Source organism: Lytechinus variegatus, chromosome 3, assembly GCF_018143015.1.
Source record: "Lytechinus variegatus isolate NC3 chromosome 3, Lvar_3.0, whole genome shotgun sequence".
Lineage (NCBI taxonomy): Eukaryota > Metazoa > Echinodermata > Echinoidea > Temnopleuroida > Toxopneustidae > Lytechinus > Lytechinus variegatus.
This window is the reverse complement of record NC_054742.1, coordinates 48,272,656-48,299,804: the sequence shown is the minus strand read 5'-3', so window position 1 is coordinate 48,299,804 and position 27,149 is coordinate 48,272,656. Positions and strand designations below refer to the sequence as shown.

The following is a 27,149-nucleotide window of genomic DNA, read 5'->3' as shown; positions in this document are numbered from 1 at the left end:
TATTCCGGCTTTCGTATTTACCTGGAGCGAGAGCGCATATATCACGTGAGACGTGGCAAGGTAAAAGTGGCCCGTCAGACAACACTGAACATATTTGCAATGGCACCTCTCTGCCACCTGTTTGGCCTATTTGACTGGCAGTCGGGTTATTGGTTTCCTCCAAAATATTGGCGCCTCTCTATTGGTAGGGGTAGCGGACATCATGACACATCACTCATTAAGTGCAAATAGGCTTACCCCGATTACTGCACTTGTCCTTTTAATATATTGGGGGTATCATATTTGATCTAGAGTATACTCTATGACATTTCGACTTTTTGTAATTTATAGCCTCTTGAATGTTTCACCTTGCATTTGGGATTCATGTCAACTTTCTTAAAGCAATCAAAATGACAGTTAAACAATATGATTAAAAAAAACAGCAACTAACGAATAGATAAATGGATGCGTGAATACAAGAAGTAGATGTGTAGATGAAACACGGACTCAATCACTTTGATAATCACACAAAAAAACTCTAATAGACTGTCGTCTCCTTCATATCCAATAGAATTTATCATGTCTCGATACAAATAACACGTATTTTTAAAAGTGGGCTCGAAAACCGCCAAATCATAGTAAGTATGAATGGGAGATTTTGGCGCCTTTTACGTGTCTGTTCCATTCGACCATTCCACTCTTATCCTCTTGTCCTTTTGCCGTGCAGGACAATTCAATTACCTACTTGACGATATAGCCTACGTGGTTAGATTATGGAATTTCAAAAAATTCTTAGTTCTGATTTGAATTTTAGCAGTTCGACTTTCCAGATGTCCTTTACTATGTGGTTCTTCTATGATTTAAATTCAAAAGTACTTCAAGCTCTTATACTTTAAAGAAACAAGTTCTTCAGCATATGATTTCAGTGCGTACTTGGCTAGTATAAAGTATAGATGAAAAAAAACACACATTTGCATAATTGGTTTGATAGTACCTGTTAGATTTTAACCACTGATTTTTAGTTCATTGGCATAAAAAACGTGCCATTTGTCCTTGGGGACTTTAGCATTTATTCGCGTCTTTCGGCTCTCTTCGTTCCGGTCCGGTCAAATTCAATGAAAGTTACCTTTTGTCTGACCTTTGATTATGCTAATATGGAAATTTTATATGATTCAGATTTCAATCATAAATTAAGTAACATGATATGTATCCATGTAGTGTGTTGATATCTACCGTAGATATATGCGTTGTTTGCGTGGGTGTATTTCACACTATATCTAAATGCTCCTTGAAACCAAATAAGTTAAAAGATTTCTATCTACAAGGTTGTTTCTTGTACGCATTACAAATCAAGCGGCGTGTCAGTTAAACAAATTTGTAAATTCAAAATACTCTTGACACGAAAAAGAGTTTAAGGATTTTTATGAACAAGTTTGATTCCTACACGCCTTGCAAATCAAGCGGCGGGCCAAATTCAGATTTTTTTAATGAACACGTCAAGGTAATAGCTGATAAGGTGCAATCGACTGTCTGACTGCGTGTAGAGAAATTTGATAAATTTCTTACAATAAATTACGTACAAGGGTAATAATGGCAGTCGGTTGACAAGAGTTGTCGGAAGTAACTGTTGAAAATGTCTTTTCGCATTGGGTGTAATTCCATACATGATTACATTTAAGTGTACATAGGGAGTTCAATGTCAATGAGCATAATTATATAGTGATCTTAGTCGTAAAATCATTTACTATTTAACAAGGCATGCTAGGGATAGGACATTGAAGTGAGTCTCATTGTCCTATAACCTTCACTTAATTCTCACCTTATCTTCCTCTATTTTTACTCTGTTGTCTATGTACTTCTTTCATTATTTTACCTCTTCTGTAATCATCATTCGATATGGAAGGGGTTGCAGGTCCCCCCCCCCTGCCTCTTGCCTGTACATTCTACAAATTTATCTGTATAAAAATGCATTATATCTATTTTTCCATGTTATACCGAACAATTATGATACGAGAGTATAGAGGAAAAGAAATAATTGCTGGATTGCCTATCACAAATGAATTGTCCAATCGGTGCAACCAATCGGAAAATGTATACACTCACCATTATCCGTTCACAAAGAGGACAAAATCACTCATGCAGAAGACTTTACATCAACTGTTCCCTTTAAAAAAAAAATCAGTATTATAGATGCTTCTTGCATCCTCCTATTCGAGAAAAATAAGCCTATGAATAATGAATGATGGAGATTTGTATGAGATTTTTATCTGCAAACGTTCCTGTACGACTATTTTATTTCCATTTATTTTGCACGCCTAATAGCTATTACTATGAGTTGTCATGTCGTCAAGTGGAGCGTCAAATCTGTCAAGACATACTAAATGCTTCTTTTCTCGCTGCATCAGTTCGAGCACTATTACACGATTGGTGAAAGACAAGAATAGTCGGGTACAAGAATCGAGAATAAAAAAAATGCTCTTGATATTAAGATAGCATGAAATCATTTAAACCGAAGAAAAAAAGATATTTCGGGTGCTCCCATTTTCCTCCCAATTGCTTTTTCCAGAAACCAAAGCCAAATTTACATCTTTCCTAACTTTTAATTAATTGCTCGTCCCCATAACCCAATCTTGTCATTGCTCCTCTATTGCCCCAACCTTAAAATCTTACACTACTGCCACTTCTCGCAGCATGCCCCCCCCCCCAACAAAAAATGCACACAAACTAATGAGAACTATATAGGGGTAAATATTCCTGCCTATGTGTCCTGTTACTAAAATCCCATAAGCTGATGGCTAAATTCGTTAGTTTTTCTACTAAATCCGATCATTCTCGTCTTGTCATGCTTGTAAAGCAGATCATCGTGGTAGTGCACTTCAAGCCAAATGAATCACTTAACGTTTTTTAATCCTCATATCAAATTCTATTTTTTTATCATTAAGCTCTTCAGGAGAATAAGTAGTACTAAAATCAATTGAATTTAGGACATTTTATATAATTAGCCCCCAAACAGCAAAGGAAACCCTACAGATCTCTTCAATTTTTCCCCACTTCGCGCTTTTTCCCAGAAAGAAACTCCCAATGCAATACCGAAGTCTATATCCATGTTATTGTGAATGAAAAATCATTAGAGGGAAGTGGTAAAATTGAATATCGCAAGAGCATCAATGAAAATAATATACACTTTTCATCTCGTGATTGTATCGGGTATTTCATCCATTATCAAAATTAGCCAACTCACTTGGGGTTTGCATCACAGGTATTGATACCGTGAAAATGATCATAGCACATCCATTCCGAACGGAAATCTTTTTATTGGATATATCATCGGCTTATCTTCTCTTCATAACGCTATTAACAATCTCGTTTCACAGAAAGTCCATTCAGTAAGCTATTTGATTAAGCGATTCACACCGCGGAATAAATGGAAGATAGAATTTGCCAAATGTATCCCCTCTGAGGTTTTCTAACCATTGTAAATGATTTAGTTATCATATTCTGATGTTGGTATACAACTTTTAGACTAAGGTACATTTCTACATACTTTAGGAAGTTAGCCATCATGAGAGGTTGGGACTGGATTTCTTTTTTTCTATTTTGACGTCATGCGACCAGTTGCCCTCTACTTCAATATACTTATTCTTAATGATTTCATGATAAAAAGAATACTTTTCCCACATAGAAGCGGGTATGATATAATCTATATGATGATGTATCAAATGAACAGGTAAAGCAATGTTCAACTTCATTCAATTTATATCACGTGACATTTGCTCTCATGTGACGTCACAATATTAAAACTCAAACAAAAGTTATTTCTCCGTTATTCTTTAAGGAATTTTCAGCAAACCTTCAATGACATTTTGCTTTCGCAGCTGGCATCCGGTGTGGAAACAACGAGCCGCCCTGGCCCATTAAATACGATAATGCCCCTTAGCCACGAAGACTCCGAAAATCCCTTGAGAGGAAAATAATGTAACTGGGATCATTATTGTCTATTCCTACGAACTATATAAATACTCTATATATCCAATTTCATCTTTCATAAGGTAAAGAGAAAGATCACGGAGCAGAATGAAGAAATAAAGCAATATTCTTCACACTTGAAAGAGAAGAGAAGAGATATTTCTCATTTTCTATTTCGCCAAAAATTACCAGATTCAACGATCTTAGTGATAAGCCCTCTTCCCTTTTAAATCCAGTCTCCAAAGTCACTAAGCACTGGACCCAGGAGAGATCAGGTCAAACGTAGAAATCAGCGATGTTTGGATTGAGAAGTAAAGGTGGTGTCATTTTTTGTTTAAACGATGAGGAAAGCTAACATGAAGCATATAAAAAATAAAGTTTGGCGGCATGACCATAATGTCTGGCCATGGCTTCTTCATCCAGTTTTAATGGGTCATTATTTTGATAAAGATACGATTTATGATAATATTTGGCAAAAAATTTTGCCAAAGGTTAGCTCATAACTTTGAAAGGACAAGTCCATCCCAACAAAAAGTTGATTTGAACAAAGAGAGAAAAATCAAACAAGCATAACACAGTAAATTTCATTGAAATCGGATGTAAAATGTGAAAGTTATGCACATTTTAAAGTTTGCTTAATTTCACAAAACAGTTATATATATATATAGCCCTTCCTGGAAGGTATGCAAATGAGGGGACTGATGACGTCACTCACTCACTATTTCTTTGGTATTTCATGATATGAAATATTCCAATTTTCTTCTAATGGGAAGGTGAAGAGTTTTCTTCCTCCATGAACATGGGTAATTACAATTGTTTTAACATTGTATGGTTCATTCAAGCTGTTCCTTATTGTCAAATATGCAAAAATTGCAAATTCAAACAATAAAAATAAAAGAAATAGTGAGTGAGGAACATCATCGACTCTCTAATTTGCCCGTTACTGCATATAACTGTTTAATGAAAAGTAAACGAAAACTTAAAAGTGTCATAACTTTCATATTTTACATCCGATTTTGATGAAATTTTCAGCATTATTCTTGTTTGATTTTTCTATATTCATTCAAGTCAACTTTTTTTCAGGGGTGGACGAGAAAGCATCTGATGTTATACTCTTACCAAATTGTGTCCCCTTCGTTAAAGTTATGGTAGAGTAATTTGTACAAACCTGCGATTTTCTCATATCATTAAGTAAAAGAAACCCACATATCTGTTTAATGATAGCATAGGCTAACTTCGACCATTACTTATTATTATTGAGTGAAAGTTGCTGGCTCATTTATATAGTTTTAAGATAATTCTGCAGTAAATATTGTCTGTAAGTGAATTTTGCAAGGAAATAAAAAGAAAAATGGAATGAGCCTAACAAGATTTGTAATAGATTCTTCGGGCATGTATTTCTGACATGAACAATGAAACCTTGCTATAGTTTGGAATTACACTCGGATAAATCTCCTTGACACAACAGGCAAAGTGATATGATAAACATATTACTGGAAAGAACAGTGCCACATAGTGTGATCACAGTGTGTTCACAGTGTGGACGATGTGAAAATATTATTCACTCTCTCAAATTAAACAGTGTGAGAATGTTTTCACACTGTGGACATCTCGACAGTGTCCCTGTTCACAACGTGTTCACATGGTCGACTAGGTGAATATGTGATTCACTTTGTTGAAATGCTCAAATTCGACAGTGTGAGAGTGATTTCACATTGTGTTCCACACTGTGGGACACTGTGTTCTTGCCAGTTAGAAAATATCCATATATATATATATCACTTTTCAATACCATTGAACGGTGGTATTGAAAAGAATATTTCCAAAAGATATAGAAAGTATAAACATGATGAAAGCAGAAAACGCTGGTGAGATTTTATATCTTTAAAGGACAAGTCCGCCCAACAAAAACTTAATTTGCTTTTTATTGTTTGAATTATGAAATATTTTGATTTTCTCATCATAGTCATGTGAAATGAGGTTTCATTCCTCCCTGAACATGTGGTATTCCATTATTTTAACATTTTGTGCTTCAGGCAATAAGGTCCTTATTGTCAAATTCGTAAAAATTGAAATATTGTATAATTCAAACAATAGAAAACAAAAGAAATAGTGAGTGAGTGACATCATCGACTCTCTCATTTGGATGTAACTGGCTCGTTCATATAACTATTTTGTTAAAAATAAGCGAAACTTTGAAATGTCCTAACTTTCTTAATTTACATCCGATTTTGATGAAATTTTCAGCATTGTGCTTGTTTGATTTTTCTCTATTGATTCAAATCAACATTTTTCTGAGGTGGACTTGACCTTTAAGTATAGACACAACAGTATACATTCAAATGGTAAACTTAATCGAATGGGCGATGAGTAAGAGAATGGTCATAGCTCCTATGCAGCAATAAGACTGCATATAATTGGCTGATAAGACGCGGTAAATTCATTCATTTTTTTAAGCATTGTTTATTATCGACTTTCTGGTTTCACGGATTCTTGCACGCGGACCGCTCTAGATTTGCAATCGATGACGGCCGCTTGAAGGGTTTTTAATCGTAATCTGTCGACCTTCATCTAAAATGTTTGTAGATCCTAACATGTCTATTTTTAGGAGAGCTATCGAAAAAGAACAAATTTGTTGCATATTGCTTGAAACCTGGTTTAAGTCAGATACTTTATCAAATAGTTTTCTTGTTCTTACATTTTCATATGTCTGATTACTGCAATACCTATTTCCTACCACACCAATATCATATTTGGATAGATGACCACCCAGATGAAGTGTCTATGTACTCCTGATAGTGCTCAGAAGGTTCGGGTTTAAATATCCTTAAGCTCTGAAAAAAAAAGCTCAAGAGAACGAGCCGTTGATCTGCAGGAGAAGGGGCTCGTCAGGTATAACATAATCATCTGTTCAAACCGTTAGAAGTGATCGGATCTCGACAAAATATAATGGTTGCTGATTCGTTATAGCAGTACACCCCTACATTATTCTTGTTTTATTTCTAATATGGTTTTCGGATATGTGATCTGTCTGTCGGCATAAATCAGTTTGCAAGTGTTGATATCTCTATAAACAATGATCTGTGATGTTTAGATGAAAGTGATGTGATGAACCTAGCAATCTAGAGACCAAAAAAGGATTAAAAATGGCGGACCATATACTTGGCAAGAAATCTTTGAAAGTGTATTGGATCTTAATGAGCAAGAGATTGTTACCGACATTATGAGATATCCCCAGGTCGATGCCTTACTAAACCTTAGTCATTTTCCGTGGTCGGCAAGACTAAAGTGCACTCTAATAAGATGTCGTCCTCTACGAAAGGTCACTTCTTGAAGATGCATTTGCGTTCTTGAACAAAATAAAGTCAATATTCTCGAAAATAGAAACCAGGTTATAGATTCGGAAGTGGATGGTTTTATACTTCCACTTTATGGCTGTCTTCATAATTATGCTAAAGTTGCTCGGTAACCACTGACTTACAGAAAACATTCTGAAACTTATATTGATTAAGATAATATTCATGCATCACGGTAATTATTTGGTCTTATTCAAAAGCTTTGTATCGACTAAAAATCAATGGTTAAGTGAATTACTAAAGTTTGTGAATTATTACTATATTGATTTTGAAAAGTTGTAACCATAACTAAGTATTATAGGAAAGTGCAGTTAACATAAGGCGCATTATCTCAAAATTTAATTTCCTGAATTTGTTATTGATATTATCAAAATATTTCTTGTAAATCGTGATGGGAAACGTTGAAAAACTCTTGGAATAGTGAGAGATAGTTTTAGTTATTCTTACATCCATTTTGTAGATGGTTTTAATATATCACATTACTGTTTTAAGATGGGTCGTTTCAAAACCTTGAAACAAACATTAATTTGGGGTGATTGAAATGTAGCAGACTTTTGTTCATTCTCGCAAGAAACTGTCTTCAGCCATCGATCGAATGATGGATCGAATGTACCAGTCGTATCTTACCATAAATACTATTTAACTGCCGCTATTCAAATCGATTAGGTCTGCCTTAACAGGTCTTTTGCCACCTCGTTAGCCTAAAGACGCAACTGGAAACATGTGGTTGACAGTATAAGACAGATATAACAAGATAAAAGTTTCGTGATAGAGTACAAACAAGTGAGCACCAAGACCAATGATTGTCATTGACATATTTGTTCTCAGCCAATAAGATGAGGGTAGTCTAAAACAGTTGTCCAACTGGGACACATCGCCTATATACAAGAATCATGATAAAATGACTGTGGAGGGAGCTTTCCAGATCCATGATTTAAAAAAAAGAAAGCTATTCCCCGCGTTTATGTGGATACCATGTTTTAATCCTCTGAAACATTGGCTAAGATGCATTTTTTTCTCATTAATCATGTACATGAACCAAGGGGAGGGAAATAATTATGATCATCTATAATAAGAGTATTCTTCTGATTATATATTTGTTTAAACACAAGCATGACAACGATAGCTCAGTCGGTAGAGCGGGGGTTTCGGATTCCGGTGACCCGGGTTCGATTCCCAAGTGGTGCGCTAGTGCCCTTTGGTAAGGCATTTATCCTCATTACCAGGTCCCTCGGAGAGGACCTTAAGCCGTCAGTCCCCTGGTTGCTTGCTCACAGGCATTCGTGCTTTCTTATCAGTCAGGTAAAACCTCGGTATGACATGACAAAGGGCAGTTTCTCATGCTGAAAAAAACAGACAACACGTGTGTACATAAAGTTATATTCATGACAATCTTGTCACTGAACATACCCTTTTTTCAACTTCTAAAGAGCAGGGTGGGTGTATATCCATTGCTTCTTTCGATAATAATATTAATATTCCATTATGGGGTTGATTAGAGTTTTCTGGAAATATGGTTTTCAAATCAATTCAATTAAATTGTTTTTATTTTCCACTTTCATTTTTTTTCTTCAGATTTATAATCATTATACAGTTGAAAAAGTAGCATACAATCACATTTTAAGTATATACATGTATGAATATTAACTTAATATTAAAATAGAAAATTATCAAAAAAAATATACATTGAATGGGAGGGAGGGCCAACTGAGAAGCAGGGCTTGTGTAATGTAGCCCCCCCCCCATCATCTTTACCCTTGTGTATGATCTCACATGTATATCAAATATCAACATGATCATGATCAGAAAGTGTGATTGTGATGTCAAAACACCAGCACCTGCACGTCAGGCTAAATCAATATTGTTAGGCTCCACTTCTGGTGGTCATCTCTGATTTGGAAATCAAACTGGCAATATTGGCAGTTTTTGAATGCAAACATTGTAATTATACTTAAAAAAGCATAAATAATCGTTTGGGAATGGGCAAACTGGTGATGTGAATCGGATGTAGTGGTGTGTAGAGTGGGTATGATGGGTGGTGTGACATTGGTATTTCTACCTGACCAAAGCTGATTGCACTTTACATAACAGTTCAGCCATGGAGATCCGTGTCAATATTCTCTACTCTTTAAACTTGATAGTGATATTTCCGTAATATGACATGATGAAAGTTAAGTCGTTTAACGCCATTCACCGCGTTTGTGTCGTTTACAATAGTCCGTGCTATTTTTGATCCCTACGAAAAAATACATTTTCTGATAGAGTGTGCGATTCCACGAGTGGTAAATTAAACAAACAAATAAATAAATAAATAATCTCCGGCGACAATTTCTCCGGTTATAAAATCCCTGAGTTGATCCTTACTTAAATACCATTGTCCTATCACCATAATTATAATCCCCACACCAATCCGATCCCTAAAACCCGAAGACAAACGAAGCACTCACTGGATTTAATTTATACAAGTACAATTAACCTGTTGAATACTAAATTCTGTGATTGCTATAGGCTTTTTAAAGGGAGCACCCAGTTCCAGTTGCCAACAAGTTAAGAGTGTGCAGATTTCGTGAAAAGTGTTCATGGCCATCAGCCGTGTGGATTCTGACGCTATAAGCGTTATATACACATGGGTGAAGAGTGGCAAGTGTTGTAAAATGTCTTGGTCTTCCGCTACCATTGATATTGGTAACACCCGTGGATCTCCTTACTTCATCTAAGTTTATTTTCGACTGCCTGTATTGGCATGATAGCTTTAAACCCTTATAGTATTAATGTACCCTGAATACGTGGGCTTCTTTAAGGACCGTTCAGATTTATTGCTTCAATTATTCACCAAAAATGCAGCCATATTACTCTAAGACACCCTTGCAAATTGATTAAGAAAAAGGTGATTTTTCTTTCTTCATATGGCTTTTCATTGATGAATTATCCGCTTGTGGATACAGATGAGTTAATTGGAGTACAACGTTTGTTGAATACGGAGAGCATTGTAAACGAAAACCACTTAACGAAGGGTTATAGTGTTTTCACGAAATCGTAAAATTTCAATTTAACAAAATGCAAGAGTGGGTCATTAAAAGTGGGGCGGCAATTTCAGTAGTTGATGACATCATGGCCCGTATGATGACCATCGCTACCTAGAAACTATCGACAATATTGAACTTTTTGTTTACCTATATATTACACTTTTCCATTCATTGTATTCCATCCGATAAGGTGTTAATCATGGATCTACAAGATTGCATTGTCAAATTAATTCCAGCAATTAGGATTTTTCGTTTATAATAGAATAATAATGTGTAGAATTGCTTCTCTCTTTTCAAAACTCATATTCTAAAGGTCATTGTCTTTCTGAAGAGCGACAGGGCGAAGTTTAAAGTAGGGGGCATAGGGAAAAGGGGCATCTTTTCTTTCGAAAATGGCACTTAAATCAAAGGGAAAAATTACCTATTTACCCCACTCACGACGTGACTCATTAATCATTAGGCACGGACGATTATTCTTACTTTGTATTCTAAGTTTATCCTCAATAAGTATAAAATAAGAATATTGTTTTATTTTGGTTTCTTAAAATGGGGCATTAATTAGAGGTTAAAGGAATGAAATTAATTATCAAAACAAAAAGAAGTAGCGAATGGGGCAAATCATAATTTGAAAGGGAATATGCGATTAAAGGATGCACTTGCAGAAGGAAGCAGAGCGGCGCTAAATAAAGAAACCGGGCGCTCATCGGGCACGAAAGGAGTGTTTTTTTTTAAGTACAACTTGATATGAAGAACAGGCACCTATGAGAAAGCAAAAGGGCACTCGTTAACACTTAATATGGGTCCTTCTCAGGTGATAGGGGCACAGAACACGTTCGTGAGGGGCAATTTTCTTGGGTAAAAGGGCACTGATTCGAGAAAAGGAACTTAAAAGAAGGCAAGGGATCACTTGGTAACACCTAAAACGGGTCCTCCACAGATGAAAGTGGCACAGTACACTTTCCTGAGGGGGCACTTTCCATGTGTAAAAAATGGCACTTTCCAGTGTTTAAAAAAGGGGCACTGCGCCCCTTGCCCCCAGGATCGCTGCCCCTGGCTGTACGTTTCTATTTGAATTAAAAGTCGTTAATACAATCAATATCCTGCTATATCGATGAAAGATGACAACCCTTATCAACGGCTGTTACACTCAGAAAACATACATCTTCTGCAAGAAGGTTTAATGAACGACTCGGGAAAATCCCCTCGATGGCTTCGTTTATACAGAAACATAAGGCAGGTAATACGTGTAGCTGGTTTACGTCGAGACCCAATCGTACCAATATGTAATAATTTGGGGGAATAATGATGAAATGTACCTTTATATGAAGTTATTTATTAATTCAATTATCTAGCGATTCAGGGGCGAGGGCTCGAGGGCCGGAAAAAAGGGAAATTGGATAATGGAACATTATTGAGAGGAAATATGTAAGATTGAAAAAAAAATCTAAAAGAGGATGCACTTGTAAAAAAAAAATGGTGGTACAATTTAAATCTACAGTTGGCCGTTGAAGTTCACTTGTCCTCGATCCCTGTTGGCAAAATAAACTTGAGAGGATAAGGAAACCTAGTCATTAATTTCAGCAAATGAAAGTAATAGAAAATGTAAAATGTCGATATTCCAAAGCAGGCCCATGTTCCATTTGAGGGCATTTCAAAAGTTTTAGCCAATGGATATTATATAAAGGTTCTATACGTAAACATTTGAGAGTTATTAGCAACATGTGTGCACGTCGCCCGCCATCACATTGATAAAAGCACAATCCTGTGTCAGGTGTAGAATATAAACGCGTTCTTCTGATCAATTTCTTTATATCTGAGCTGAAACTCAAGAAACCAATAATAGGGTCCTTCACTTCCAGAATGTTGTAGAATGCTGTTTTTCTTGTTAGATCCATGCTCTCAATTCAGTTTAAAAGAAGAATACTGGTGAATAGTATATATTCGAGATTTTACAGAGCAATGTTTTCCCTGCTTTTGGCCGAGAAACAACCCATGGTCAGGGTAAAATCTTACCCTACAATTTTCAACACCCCCCCCCGTTATAAGAAAATAGATGCTAGGGAGCAAGGCCCGCTCCCGCTCCAACCCCCCCCCCCCGTCCGATCCACGCCTGAGATGACACTCCCCATTAAAACAATTTAATAGTCATGATAGAAAATGACATAAACAAATACATGTATAGCAAAAAAGACAATATGAAAAGTAAATCGCTTGAAGAGAGCAAGGAATTGTATCGCCTCTTTCATTAAAGCCACATGCACCCCGCCCCTTTTGCCAGGGGCCGCGTGACCGATCACGAATCCCTGTTTTGAGGATTATTTCCTTTAAAAAGAATTAATGTCACAACTCCGATTTTTGTCACAAAACGTGCAGTGCGATTAAACACGGTCATGATAATGTTACTCATATCATGCAAGTTGCGTTTTGAAAATCTTAGTATAACTTAAAAAGAGAGATGAAATACTGAAGACACTCCAGAATTCATTGAGAATGATAAGGTCAGACAGTATTAACTCGTTTTACGATTTGACCTTATCACTCCAACCAAATAGCCAACAAAATGACTTCTTAAAACGACGCTAAATACATTTTGCTCGTGGCCCTTGATAAGTTTTGCCATCCGAATTGCAAATTTGTTTCAGTTTGACATCGATTTCCGTTAGATCATGTATGGTCCATGGTTAGATCTACTTTAAAATATCATTGACGTAAAAGAGTCATGATCAATCAAGAAAGCAAAGTGGTTATTGTTATCATTGCATCACATTATTGTTGTCATTGGTGTATAGAGAGAATTCGAAGGGGGTGTGGCACATGGTCGCCAAAAGTCATACGACCCCCCTCCAAAAAAAAGAAGAAGAAAGAAGACACAAACAAGAAGCAGGAAAGAAATAGAAGAAAATTAAAATTTCGTAAAACATAATGTTGGTTCTGAATATCATATAAATATCCCCAAAATTGGATTTCTGTTATAGAGAATTCGAAGGGGGTGTGGCACATGGTCGCCAAAAGTCATTCGACCCCCCCATAAAAAAGACACAAACAAGAAGCAGGAAAGAAATAGAAGGAAATTAAAATTTCGTAAAACATAATGTTGATTCTGAATATCATATAAATATCCCCCAAATTGGATTTCTGTTATAGAAAGAATTCGAAGGGGGTGTGGCACAAGGTCGCCAAAATTCATACGACCCCCCCCAAAAAAAAAGAAAAAAAGAAGACACAAACAAGAAGCAGGAATGAAACAGAAGGAAATTAAAATTTCGTAAAACATAATGTTGGTTCTGAATATCATGTAAATATCCCCCAAATTGGATTTCTGTTAAAAAAACGGTACATGTTTTTCGCTCACTCGCGACTTTTAATCGAATTGGCGAAAATTGCCACAATGTGCCCTTTTGTTATTTTTATTTCATTTAATATTTTTTAAGTTTAATTTCATTTATTTATTCATTATCCTTATTTCTCATTCTTTTATTTCATTTTCTGTTTATTTATTAATTTATTTATCTATAAATTTATTTATTATTTTTGGGGGTTGGAGGGGTTGCTCATTACACCAATGATTGGACTATATATACCACAATGTCGAGCCCTATTTATAAGTAATCACAATACTTCCTCATCTACCGCGAAATTCTATTTGGGACAAATCGGAGACCCAGAGGGGGCATGGCGTATAGATTCAGTTTCCAGTTCCCCACACAAAATAATTCTTATTTCAAAGAAATTAATATCAAACTATTGGTAATATTTGGAAAGACTTCATTAGTGTGATCAAGATGTGTATAAAGTGATATTCGTGATCATGATGATAATAACAACAATAATAATAATATAAAAAAATGATAATAATAATAATGATAATAATAACTGTAATATTAATAATAATAATGATAATAATAATAATGATAAAAATTGATACAATAATAATATATCAATATATGATATATCTATTGAAAGGCACAGCTTAAGTCCGACCTTCTTACCTCTGAAAACTCGTACATTGGCGAATTCCCGAATTCCTCCTACCTGCATATTACGCCACTAAATATCTAGGTTCTATTAACTTTTGATCTTAAAAAATCTAATAACTTCGATATCTAAATATTTGGAAACATTGGCAATGCATCTCGAGATGTGAGCTCTCGATGGATTTCGCAGACACCACGTTGGGAAATTCGGTATGTCTGTCAAATATTCATAACAAGGGATGAAAGATGTGTTTAAAGATGAATATCTTATGCAGCATGTTCATATGGTAGTAAGTATATGATAATGATATTCATTGCTTTGTCGTTAATCATTATCATTCCAGTCTCTGTAACAAGCAGACTATCGGCTTATTATCTTGGATTCGAATTCATTACACTTTTTCAAAAAAGTATAAAATGCCTTGCCTGAAAATGTGGACGTATGCCATCCTTCCTACAGATGAGTAACACAAGTTTGAAATTGGAAATGTCAGCAATCGGCGTTTGACATTTTTATACTTCTTATCATTGCCAGCTGAAATAGAAATGGTGAGGAGCATAATTAGCACGTTGAAATTTCGTCCGAAAAAATAGCGATGGCACCTGGCCTCAGGAGAACTGAATATATAATGATAACGAACTGTTTTCCATTTCCATAATAATCTGGGTACAAACTGATTGTTTTGTGCATGGGGAATTTCCCACCTTATTTTGACCATCGTAATCTTGAAACAATGAAAAATATATATATTCATTTATTTCACATACTTTGTAGTAAATTCTAAACAATATTTTGTACTTCAGGAATTAAACATTATAAGGGTTTGACAGTGCATGTCATAATTATGAGAAGTAAAACATTTATTTTACCGACGAAGTTTCACGTCTTTCTTTTAAAATGTACTCTTTTTTTGCTGGAATTGAATTACATACAGGATTGTCAGGGAAGCAAATAACTTTGGCAAGTAAGGTGAACAATTCTAGAGTCGTAATTTTAATCAGAAAATATAACATTAATATAATCACTACAAATTTCTTATTCCTCCTCGTTTGCTTTGCTCGCTTTTACATGGTGTTAAAAGAAAAGCAATTGCAGTTAGCAATGTGGAAAAAGGGTTTCACTATTTATTAAGTGAGCGAACCGAATGAATTGACAAACAGGTTTCGCGTCGCCATGAGATCATGGTGAATAAATACAAACTTTTAACAGGAACATGCTTTATTTTGACAAAGTTACACTACGTTTCTCTTCGATGGTGCATATCTTCCTCGCTCGCTGAGCTCCCTAACAGTTATTAACACATAATACACTAGCCAAAATTAATAAGCCGCCTCCTGAAAATTGATTGTTATATTTTATACATTACTTTGTTGTTGATATAGTATCATCGAAAGAGAAAAGCTTGTCATTTTTCACTTCTAAGAGCAGAAGATGACTAGATCCGGCCATTCCATTTTATAAGAAAAATGAATCCCAACTTCAAATTTTAGGCAGCAGGGATTATAAGTGAAAGAAATTATGAAGCTGTTTCATAATCTTACCGCCGTATGTATAATCTGACAATATTAAATCAGAGCAAGGCGATGCGTGTATATACGAGAAAATAGATTTATTTGTGTTTTTGCAAAGAATGAATTTGTTTATTCTGCAAGACATTTTCATGCAACTCTCTTCCACGATATGTCACAATAATGATAGTAGGTTGAATGAGCAGAATATACAGCATTGTAATGATGCAATAAACAAATTACATTTTGCTGGATAATCATGGCCTCAAATTCTGTTCAATTCTCCATACACAGATAAATTTATCGTTTTGCTCTGCCCTCTTATTTGGCCATTATTTTCTTCTAAAAATGTATTAACAAAACATTTGAACAGTCTTTAAGAAAAATGAATTGGTTTAATGATTTCTTTCACTGACAATCCCATCTAATTTTTTTTTTACGCTTGGCTCGCTTGTAAATTCTAAGACACGGAACTTTGGACCGTAAATGGTTATAAATTAGGTCAAAAGATTGGCAATTTTGCAAGGTAGATGATGGTAATCATGGTAACAAAATAATGATCAATCGGCAAATCGTTGATTGTTTTAAAAGTTGTATTCAAGACGAGTGTTCAACAAAAACATAATAATGTTTGACTCTTGTGCAGATGTGCAATGGTATGTAACATATATTTTCGATGAGAGTTTATTGTTTATTTTCCATCAAGTATGCCCTTTATCAGTTGAATTGCACTTTATGAGAGAATAGGGATGGTAATCTATAAAGCTAGTCATCATCAAACGATGTGAACGAAATTGGCTCTATTCTTCCTTCGGAGTGATTAATGAGCCAAGTGAGAGTGTTTGCAGGTCACATTACATTGTCGTGTTACCATTGTAGCGAGTGTGAAAGATGATTAACGATGGCGAACATACATGTAATTGCTCGATTAATTGATTCGATATGTCCTTCATAAATCGCAATAAAGTATCTTTTATGGACCGAAAATTGATGAGAGGACGTTAATTCATCTTTCTTTTTCATTCATGAGCAGGCAGCGACAAGCGAGTTTAACACCATCGCAAACAATTATTAGTTGTCGATTAAAGCATGGGTGCATAATCAAGAAAAGGGCATGTGGAGATCATTAAATCACTTTAACCAGCATTTAAGCAGGAGGTGGTGAGACACATGTACCACCCCTCCCCGGGGGGCGGATCAAGAATGTTCCAAAAGGGGACATTTTTTTGTTGAGAAGAATTTGACAAGCAAAAAAAGGGGGTCCTCTCGTGCGTATACCCGAATCTTTGAGAGCTCTCAAAGGAGGAGGTTGATGTGCCCAGGTATGCATCCACCATTGGCCAAAAAACGTGTATTGAGTGTGTAACTCTATTTGAAATGACTCTTTTTGTTTAAAGGGACAATCATTTTGTCTATTTTGGGGTATTTGAAAAACATACTTAAGAATATACTTCCTTAGTCGCCCTTACATGTCTCATGAGATCATTTAATTGATTTATTCATGATTTATTTTCTTTCAATAGTTACGGATGAGATGGAGGGTAGAGCAAAAGAGAGAATAAAAGAGAGTGGGACGTAAAGACAGACAGATGAATAAGAAAGAAAGGGATAGAAATTAAACTAAGAAAGATTGGACATTGTAGTGGCCTTTTTTGTAGGATGACACTTAAAACAATCTATCCATGTACTTCTGTTGTCTTTCAATTAAAATCACACTATACGAGAGCGTCAATGGTATCAGAGGAGGGAACATTTTGAAAATTAATCGCAGTGACTTTCTTTCCTTGTACAAGTACATATACGGCAACCCCTCAAGGCCTATGCTACCGCGTGAGAGTATTGACCGAAGTGTAATTTATGAAATTGATATGTATCCTTCAAGAAAACACAAGAAATAAAACGGTTCGGGGAGTTTGAGGAAATTCAGTCAAGTAGTCAGCAAGAAAAAAAATTTGAATTATGAATGAATGTTGTAAATTGGGATTTAAAAGCAATATTGTTGGTGAACTTAACCTAATCATAACCACAATAATGAAGGTATAGCCGTTCCATGCCAGAAAATATGCGCTTTATACAATGCCCGTTTGATACCCGCAAAAATCTATATTATGTATATACCGATATAACATAAAGTATGAAAAATGGTAATTGGAATTTGTTGTTCATTTAAAAAAATTTGATGTGATATCAACCTCACCCTAATATCAGGCTACTATTTTACCAGGTGGCAAAACATTTTTTTTTAAGTGAGTGAATTTTATTACGAAGTAAAAGCATGAATTGTAAATTTTTGCCTCTCACTCTGTCGAAGAGCTATGATAGGAACCCAGTCATTGCGAATCTTATTAGAGCGTCAACTGTTAATGAAACAAAATATTGACAACATACCCCAAAATCACATATGATAGTGCAACTGAACCGCGTGCAAACTGAATCTCTGAGGAGGAGGATGACGTTTCTAAAAGAATGATGGATTACAAAAAGTGAAGACGAGAAATAAAAATCGGGTATAAATTCGGAAAAGGCTGTTCCAATTTTCGTGACGTTTAACAATGTACCCAGTTTCTTCTTTACGTATTTAGAATATCTCAAATATAGACCTTAGGGAATAAAAGACACTGTCAATATGCATTTTTTTTAAGTCATGGTTGTAATATGTACACCGAGCATTGATTTATTTTGGTGTGTTTTTAGCTTTTTGGCAGTAGTGGGGGTAATTCACATATTAGTTCTTGGAGGCGTGGGCGGGGGCATGGGAACAGTTTTCCGGCGAACATTTTGGTGAAATCAGGTTTACTAGTACTCCCAGTGTCGCCGAGAACCATAACGCTATAAGACAAACTAAATGATTTTTGCATGCAGTGGCGGATTCAAGACGGTCATGGGGGGGTGGGAGAATCGTTTGACTTTTTCCTCCCAAACCTGACAAGGGAGGGGTGGTGCATATCGGTTCCAAAGGCGAAGGCGCGATATTTTCTTTTGAATATTAGTTGCCTTGGTGGGCCCTCCAAGGGCTAAAGGGTTGGGGAGGGGGGCATGGTCCCCACCCCGTCTGGAGCCTCCACTGTGTTTATGAACCAACTTTTAGACTCCAAGCGAGGATAACATCTTTTAAGAAAAAAATGTTCAAAATTTGCAAATCCATGATTTGAAAAATTACTCAATATATTGTATTTGACCCTTTCCCCCCATGATTACAGGGGGCGCGGAAGCGCGGAGGGGGGGGGGGGGTTCAGCCCTTCACTCTTTTCCAGAACCTTGTACAAAAACGTAAAAATGACCATTATGATTGTGATTTTTTGCATGGTCAGCACCCCCAATTTTGGCTCAGCCCCCAGTCCCTCACTTTTAAAACCGTTCCGCGGCCCCTGGATTATCATGATTACTACACCCTCAAAGCACATTGGTCGGTATGCCTATATTGATAAAGGTAATAATGTATAGGCTGATTTATAAGTCATCACACACTTTTATGGAGTGTATGTTGCCAACTCTTTCAAGCAATCCTGCTTGAGAATTCGTAAAATAAATTTTACACTAAAATTAGAAGAAAGAAAAATGTATTGGCGTAATGCATAGTTAGGAAGATTATACGTCGTGAATATTAATGAGGCAGATTAGACCATTAGCCTTGAATTCTGAATTCTTTATCTCATAAAATCTATCCATCTACGTATAGTCTGTAATTGTTCTCAGTTGTTTTCTATCTTTCTTCTGCATCAGTGATACAAGACCGAAATATGGTATCATATATACGATTAGAAAAAAATATATGTAAAGCAACAAGTCATTAGAGTGAGAATATTGAGACTGACCTGATATGTTGTATGAGTCGCGAATCTGATGTTGAGGACGTGGTTGATGTCAATGATGATGAAGATGATGATCTTTTACCCCATCTCTGGGGATTAACCCTTCCAGTGCACGTAATGGGGAACGGGGGACACCGCTGAGGTTGTACACACGCCAGGGATAAAAGCAGCACGAACAAACCACCAAGTATCGAAACAGTAGCCATACTGAGTTTATAACAAAATGATATTCGTATACCTCGAAATCCGAAGAGATAAAAAAATATATAATAATATTCCCAGCCCCTTGGTGCTTGATCAGGCGCGCGAGATCTTCCTTTTCTCTTCTCGCTTGTTTTGTCCGGGTGAATGGATTGGTTAAGAGTTTTAGCGGTAGAGCAGCTGAAATGGATTCTTCAGCTTCCAGCTTGGATCCAGCGGAAGCAGTCGGTTCACAATTCACTTTTCTCAGTTTTTCCTCTCGAAAGAAACCCTCTTGACATCAGAATGACGTTCGTGGACTGATTTTGTTTTTCTTCCCTCTTTACGATCCCCAAAATGTTAAAATTTACAGTTTATTTAGTGTTTACTGAGAAAAAAAAACTCAAAGTAGGTAGGGCTATGTAAAGACAATTATTTTGCCTGAGTATATAGATGAAACCTAATCAAAGACCTACTGGTCACTCTAAAATAAGATCACAATGATAGGTTTTACGAAGAGAGTAAAATCATAGATTTTTAAAAGAATGCGATCTATCCTTGATCGCCAAAACAAAGTTCTTTCACCAATCAGCTCGTTTGTGCTCGCGAGACTAACTTCCAGCAGAATAAGAAATTAAAAACATCCATTGGTATATAGAAATCCTGGATGCATCTGTCTGTTTTTCCTTTATCTCTCCCCCACATGCATGGTTCCGACGGCTAACAGTATAAGGATATAATGGTAACAACTGGGAGAGAAAAAAAAATCCAAATGTTCTCGCAGTGGAGCCTCAGCTGCAGTTCAAAATCACGATCACTATTTACAAGATAAAGTGCAAAGCACTGAAATCGAGCAGGGCCTTGCAGGTGACTCTCTTGTTGCAAAGTTGAGATGAAGATGAAATGATCATTGTATTCTAGGAGTCGCTCTTAAATAGGGGTAAGACGACTAGAATGTGTCAGTGGTATCTCACCAATATCACACCGGTATATTTTGGAGCCGGTGACGACATGGATGCGGGCGCTCTCACTCGTTTTTAACACACCGGAAGACGGATACCAGGATAAGAGCAGAATAAAAATAAATAAAATAATAACATATTGATTTGAATAGTGCAGAAACTATGTGCATATATTCTACTGCACTGTAATTGCTTATGAAATGCTTGAAAACAAATTTAGAAAAGGGAAAAAAGAATGTATAGGAATTATTGTAAGAGCAGAATGGTTATACTCATATCTGTCATTGAATCAAACGAGAATGACTTGTGTACATGAAAAAAAAAGCTTCGTAAAATTGTATAAACAAAATCTAAAAAAGGACTGTAAAAATGTTTTCCATAAAAAACAATCATTCCCAACAATATCACACGACAAAATAATGCACGTAAAAGTTCATAATGAATGTTTCTCGGGGAGCGTTTCATAAAAAAAAATTTTCGTCTTATGAATTTGTCTCGTCAGAAAACTTTCTTTGATTTTGATTGGCCTAGAAGCACAGTTCCCATGGTAACTGTTTGATAAAACGTCTGGCAAGTCCTTTAATGAAACGTTCCCCAGGAAACTCTGGACTATACTATCATCATCATGTCATTAACAAACCTTGAAATAGTTTAACCGTCATTTATTTACTTTTAATTCAACTTCTTCACTAAAACTGAAATAATAAGCTATCCGTGGACCGGGTATAACCGTATACGTATATATTACCATCTTTCAATTAAAGGCTTATCATTTTTTTCGATGGCTATTTTGTAAAGGATTTGTTGGTATATAATTGAATTACAGTAAAAATCAATGTGTTTCGCCTAATTAGATAAAAGCTACGTACGACAGTATAGTCATATTGAAATCTTGACTTATAGACCCCCTCCCTCCCGTCCTAGAGACCAATTTGGTTTTAGTTCCGTTTTATATAATGGTAGACCCTAATTCATTTTTTTATGAGTGTATATGCATAAAAGATATAATTATTGCCTGACATAGTAACATGCATGGTTTATTGCATAAGCAATTAGGAGTGTTGCTGCTCTTCTTCGGACCCCCCCCCCCCCCGTCTCCATAAATAGAAAGATAATCGAGAGGGATCTAATGCGATATGAGAGATCGTAGTTGGCGCTATAGTACTCTCACTATTCCGCAAGATCGACTGAGCACGAGTTCATGATATTTTACAGATAAGAGGATATTTCAACAAAAAGATTGCCGATGATTTCGTTATATCAAACCTCAGTTTTATTCAGACTATTTCTATATCATTATGCATAAGAAAATTGGTCTGAACCTTTCGATTTCAACTGATATTTCGAGAAAAAAGGTTGAACGTTCTTTCGTCATCTGTATCGTGGTAATCCTCCACGGGCCTTCTTTCGACATCATAGGCGTCGGAAGCAGACGCTCGGATCATCTCGACCAGTCGATAAAGGTGACGTTCTCCGTGGTCATCTGGGACGTCCTCATCCACTTCAAGCCTACTACATCGTAAAAGAGGAGAAGTGTCATAACCAAACACCTTTAGCTTTAAAACTACATATGATATCGGCCCCTTTTCGTGAAACCTTCATTGTTCGAACAGTGGTTTGTACTTTTTTCACACATCAACGATACAAAATAAGAAGAAAAAATATTAAATGAAAATTAAGATTGTCAAATTTTCAATGATTATATCTTTATAAAGTTCGATATCATTACCTTTGTTATGTCGCCCTTTATGTCATTGGTCTAATTCATACACTCTTTTGGCTAATTATTTCCAAGTTTCGTGATTATGTATTGCTGCAATCATTGTTTTATAAAGCAATTTGACCTAACGTGTTTGTCTCAAGAATAGACCTATTTCATGCAGGACTTCAGTTTTATTTCATTCAAGGAACGAACATTCATTTGAAGATTTTTACATAATTACGAGGTTTTCAATATTTATTAAACCCAAGTAATGAGAAGTGATATCCACAAACGGCATAAAAAGTAAAAAGTTAGCTTTACGATAAATGATTTGCCTTTGATAAACGTCTTTATATGCTTCATAAAACCTAAAGACTTATTTCTACACTGGCTTTAAATATCCCTATATAGCAAGCATTTTCAAAGAATTAAACAGTCCTTTTAAATACCAAGCATGAGTCGAGTGAAGACAGTTAACAGTTTGAAATTAAATATTTGTTTAAAAACTGTAATTTAAATCTAACTTGTAAGGGTAGTTTTATGATGATTATCATAATGTTATTTAGTTCGGCAAGTTACTTAATGTGAACAGAATATGCACGAAATAGATTCTAAATCTATGTCAAATTCAAATGATAGATATAGATATTCTATCTTGAGGTGTCTGTAGGCATAATTGGTAACAACAACAAAAACAAACGGGGTTTTATATATGGATTTGTAAGTGTAATACGTAAAATGCTTCAGCTACATTGGGCGAAATACTTTTCTTTCCCACGAAAGGTGAAACATCTGCCAAATTGCAGTGTCCCTTTTCAGTTCTCCAAACAGTAATCTCGATTCCAGTCAATAGTACATGAACTGGATATCTTTACATCCCTAGTGAGGCTGGCTGGTCGCCTAGTGAGGCTAGTATGTATCATTGGAAGCATGCAGTGGCAAATCATGGATCGTCTAAAAGGGGCATAGCCACAGACACATTAACAATCAATCATGCAGTTGAGAAAGAAGGAGGCGGATTCACTAAATAAATGGGAAAGCATTATTTTAACAAGGCAAACATATGCAGCGAGAAATGTGAAAAAGGTGTAGCCAGGCACCGATTCAGGGGTGACCCCCCACCCACCCCGAATCTGTTAACTGTGGGGGTCGATTCCACCCAAGGGCCGCTTCGCATGGAAAACGTATTATGAAAACCGATTTAAAATAAGGTGCTCTATAAAAACACAACTTTTATAATGAAAATCTCTGTAGTTTCCTGAACGGTCGATCGTTTCGCCCCCTTGTATATGCCTATTAACTGAGACGCAATCTCTTTTCCATTGAATAATGTTGTAGAGCAATGTGATTAAGACAAAGTGTTCTTGCTCCATTCCAAAACACAGCAAAAACTGTGGAGTATACTGTTAACCGGTGTACATAGAGGACCACATCAGTTATTTTACACCGGTGTTAAATTGGTGGTGTTAGTTTTACACCTATAGATGTTATTACAACACCTTTTGTTGTTACATTTACACTCTTTGGTGTTATGTTTAATCTCTAGGGTGTAATTTTAACACCTCAGGGTGTGGTCCTCTATTAACATCAATTGGTGTCAGTTTAACACCGCAGTTTTTACATTGAATCATTGGCCTCTTGGGACCCCCCCCCCCCGTGTCACAGAATTGCTTCCTGGTTTCTGATTGAGCCATCAAATGTCTGATTATTAGTCTATATAATATACTTTTCTTCACTTTCTTTAAAAAGTCTAAGATAAGTCATAAATTTCTCAGACGGTAAACAATAATAAAAAATAATCGGATACCATAACAGATTGATTTCGTTCCAGTTGGAACTGAGCTGAAGATAGCGGTTTGTTTTGTGGTGAAGATTTGATTGATTGATTTGATTTATTTTATTTCCACATTTAAAAACAAATAATAAGTATATACAAGTATAATAATTTTTTTTTGGTTATATATGCCATTTTTACAAGAGTTACGACAAACTTTTGTATATACTATAATCATCTTTTTCATATTAGAAGGATGCACAAGAAAAATATTTCATATGTATACGTCATATTGGTAATAATATCATTATGTGAGAAGTGATATTTTTATAGATAGAGTCAATGGCGACAATAGTCAAATATCGCCACTCAAACCAACATAAGAATAAGAAGAAGTTCGACATTGACACACACAGCAGTGGCATGTAGAGCCAACAAAAAATAAATAAATAAAAAATTAAGGGACTCGTATTGCGTAAGGTTTATTTTAAAGGTTGCAAAATATCGAAGCGAGCAAGCAAAATTTGTGATAGATTTTGATATAATATTCAGAAAAATATAATATTTCAACCTCTCTTTCCTTTTCTCTTTTTTTTCTAGGACGTGAAAATTGGGAGGGGGGCAAGAGCCCCAAGCCCCCCATCTGTACTCCAGTGCCCCCACAAGGCTCATACCATGATATATAGGACACCCACGGTTAACCGTTTCAGGAGACCGACGCCACTCAACTACGTCATCCATAGGGACGTTGTGTTATCTGCAGTAGATATATAGGCCAAATAGGCGTGCCTGGAAATAGGGGAAGGGCCCCGAAGGTTGAGGGAGTACAGGGGGCATCACTGATTATGAAGAGGGTACTGTTCTGGATGGTGACGCCTCTTGTTCTGGATGCTCAGTATATCTACCACACCCACACCTCCTCACAGATACAATAAATCTTTCGCTTCCAAATATTCCCGCCAAGGGCTTATAACAGATGATATCTGTAATTCGATACAATCTCATTATAATAATGGGGGTGTCATTATCATATTATTGCGTTATAACGAATAATGTTGCAAAATAAAGTTCGAATCCTTGATTTATAAAACAATATGATTTGAACTCTGATTGATCATTTTATAATAACTGTAAGCTAGGTATATAGGGACCAGGAAAATTTTATTTCATCGCAGCTACATGCTTACCTCTTAAACATAGACAATCTGGGTGAGCAAAGCAAGCGCGGAAAAATAACTTTCTTTGATTAGAGAATATAATTTCGTCATCATCAGAATGTAGCATGAGTCTATGAGATACCCATGGGCATTTCTTTTTGAGTTAGGGCTTTGAAGTCCCCCTAAAATTTGCTCAAAAATACTAACCCACCCCCTCAAAAAGTCCAAAGAAAGTAAATAGAAAATGACGACCACGAGCAATTTTAATTTGATGTGCAGGCCTAGGTAAAAAACAACAACAAAAGAAAGACCTGTCTATATTATAAATTCGAAAATCAATATATTTCAAGCTCATTGAAATATTATTGTCATTGATATAAGTCACAGGTTGTTCACAGTATTAAGAAATAATTTTGTTTTCTAATTTGCAACGCTTGTTCTTGAAATTCAGTAGATCCATGATCTATATTGACGATGATGATCAGGCTCTTCCCTGTATTTGATTATGTTGGCAGATTAGCAATACTGTCTGTGTTCAGAGTGGAAAAAAAGGGGAAGAAACGAAAGAAAATTCATTTTAGCTCTTGTTTCTCTTTCTCTCATTGTCAATTTCTCAAATTTCTCTTATTTTTCGAAAACAGTTATAGGCACAAGCACACTGATAATTATGCAAATGAGAGAATTGTTGAAGTCACCAATTCACTGTTTATTTTCTTTGTATTTTATTGTTTGAAATATAAATTGTTCCCGATTTCTGCAGATTTGGCGATAAGGAGACGCAACAGATTACAACAATGGTAATTGACATGAATCTAACACTGTTTCAGATTGTATTGAGAAGAAAACCTAAGTATTCACATTTCTTACAATAAATACAAAATAAACTTAGTGTGTTGATGACGTCCTCGGTTCCCTCATTTATTTATACCTACCGATCTGTTGTTATAACTGTTTGGTGAAGATAAGCGAAACTTTAAAACAGTGTTATACAGTGCGTATCAAAAAAAAGTTTACACTTTGAAAAAATCCTGTAAAATTATACATTTGTAATATCCTGAAGATTTTTCCACTTTTTAACATTGGTACAGATCCCTTTAAGCAAATGACGATATAAATATCGAAAAATATTTCCGCTTGAGTGAGCACCGCTTACTTTTGAAAAGTTAGTGAAAAATGATTTGCGCAGAACCTTGAAATAGCTATGCGAATAAAACTAAACCATTATCATGAAGAACACGTAGAATTTAGCAAGTAAAATTGATTTGAAGATATCTTTGACCTCTTTTAACTTGTTTCCGTGCCCAATACACTTCGAAGAGTGCATTACGCCTCGTCTCACTCCCCCACAAACCAAGGCCATCAAGACGATATTTGATTTACACTGAGCTGTGATTTACATAAAATGAATTAGGATTGATTTTCAATTTGTTAAGGATTGTCAAGCTTGGGAAAAGTGTGGAGAAACAAGTATTAAATAAACAATCAAATGTCGACCCGCTTAAAATAATAAAAACTTAGTGAAAAAGTGCTGGAGGTGTCTGATGTAAACTTGTGTTCAGATTCAATTATGTCCTCAGATCCAGCTGGCACAAAAAGGATAAAAGTTGTGCTTACTAAGTGTTGAAATTTCAATTTGGGTGGCAAATTCGTTTAAAAATGCTTGAATGTATCTGTTTTATCTTAATTGACTAAAAGTGCAAGGGAAATGTAGGAAAAATGTATCGCAGGGTAAGTTTGATTTCGCCCTTTCCC

The 27,149-nt window shown here is 35.8% G+C and overlaps 1 long non-coding RNA gene across 1 annotated transcript in view; it reads right to left on the bottom strand.

The window, feature by feature from the left end:
• Positions 1-20,776, bottom strand: part of LOC121411218 — a 35,262-nt gene extending 14,486 nt beyond the window's left edge. The window contains exon 1 of the long non-coding RNA XR_005969438.1: positions 19,626-20,776. This is a non-coding gene — a long non-coding RNA (uncharacterized LOC121411218). The remainder of the gene's footprint in view (positions 1-19,625) is intronic.
• Positions 20,777-27,149: the final 6,373 nt, after the last annotated feature.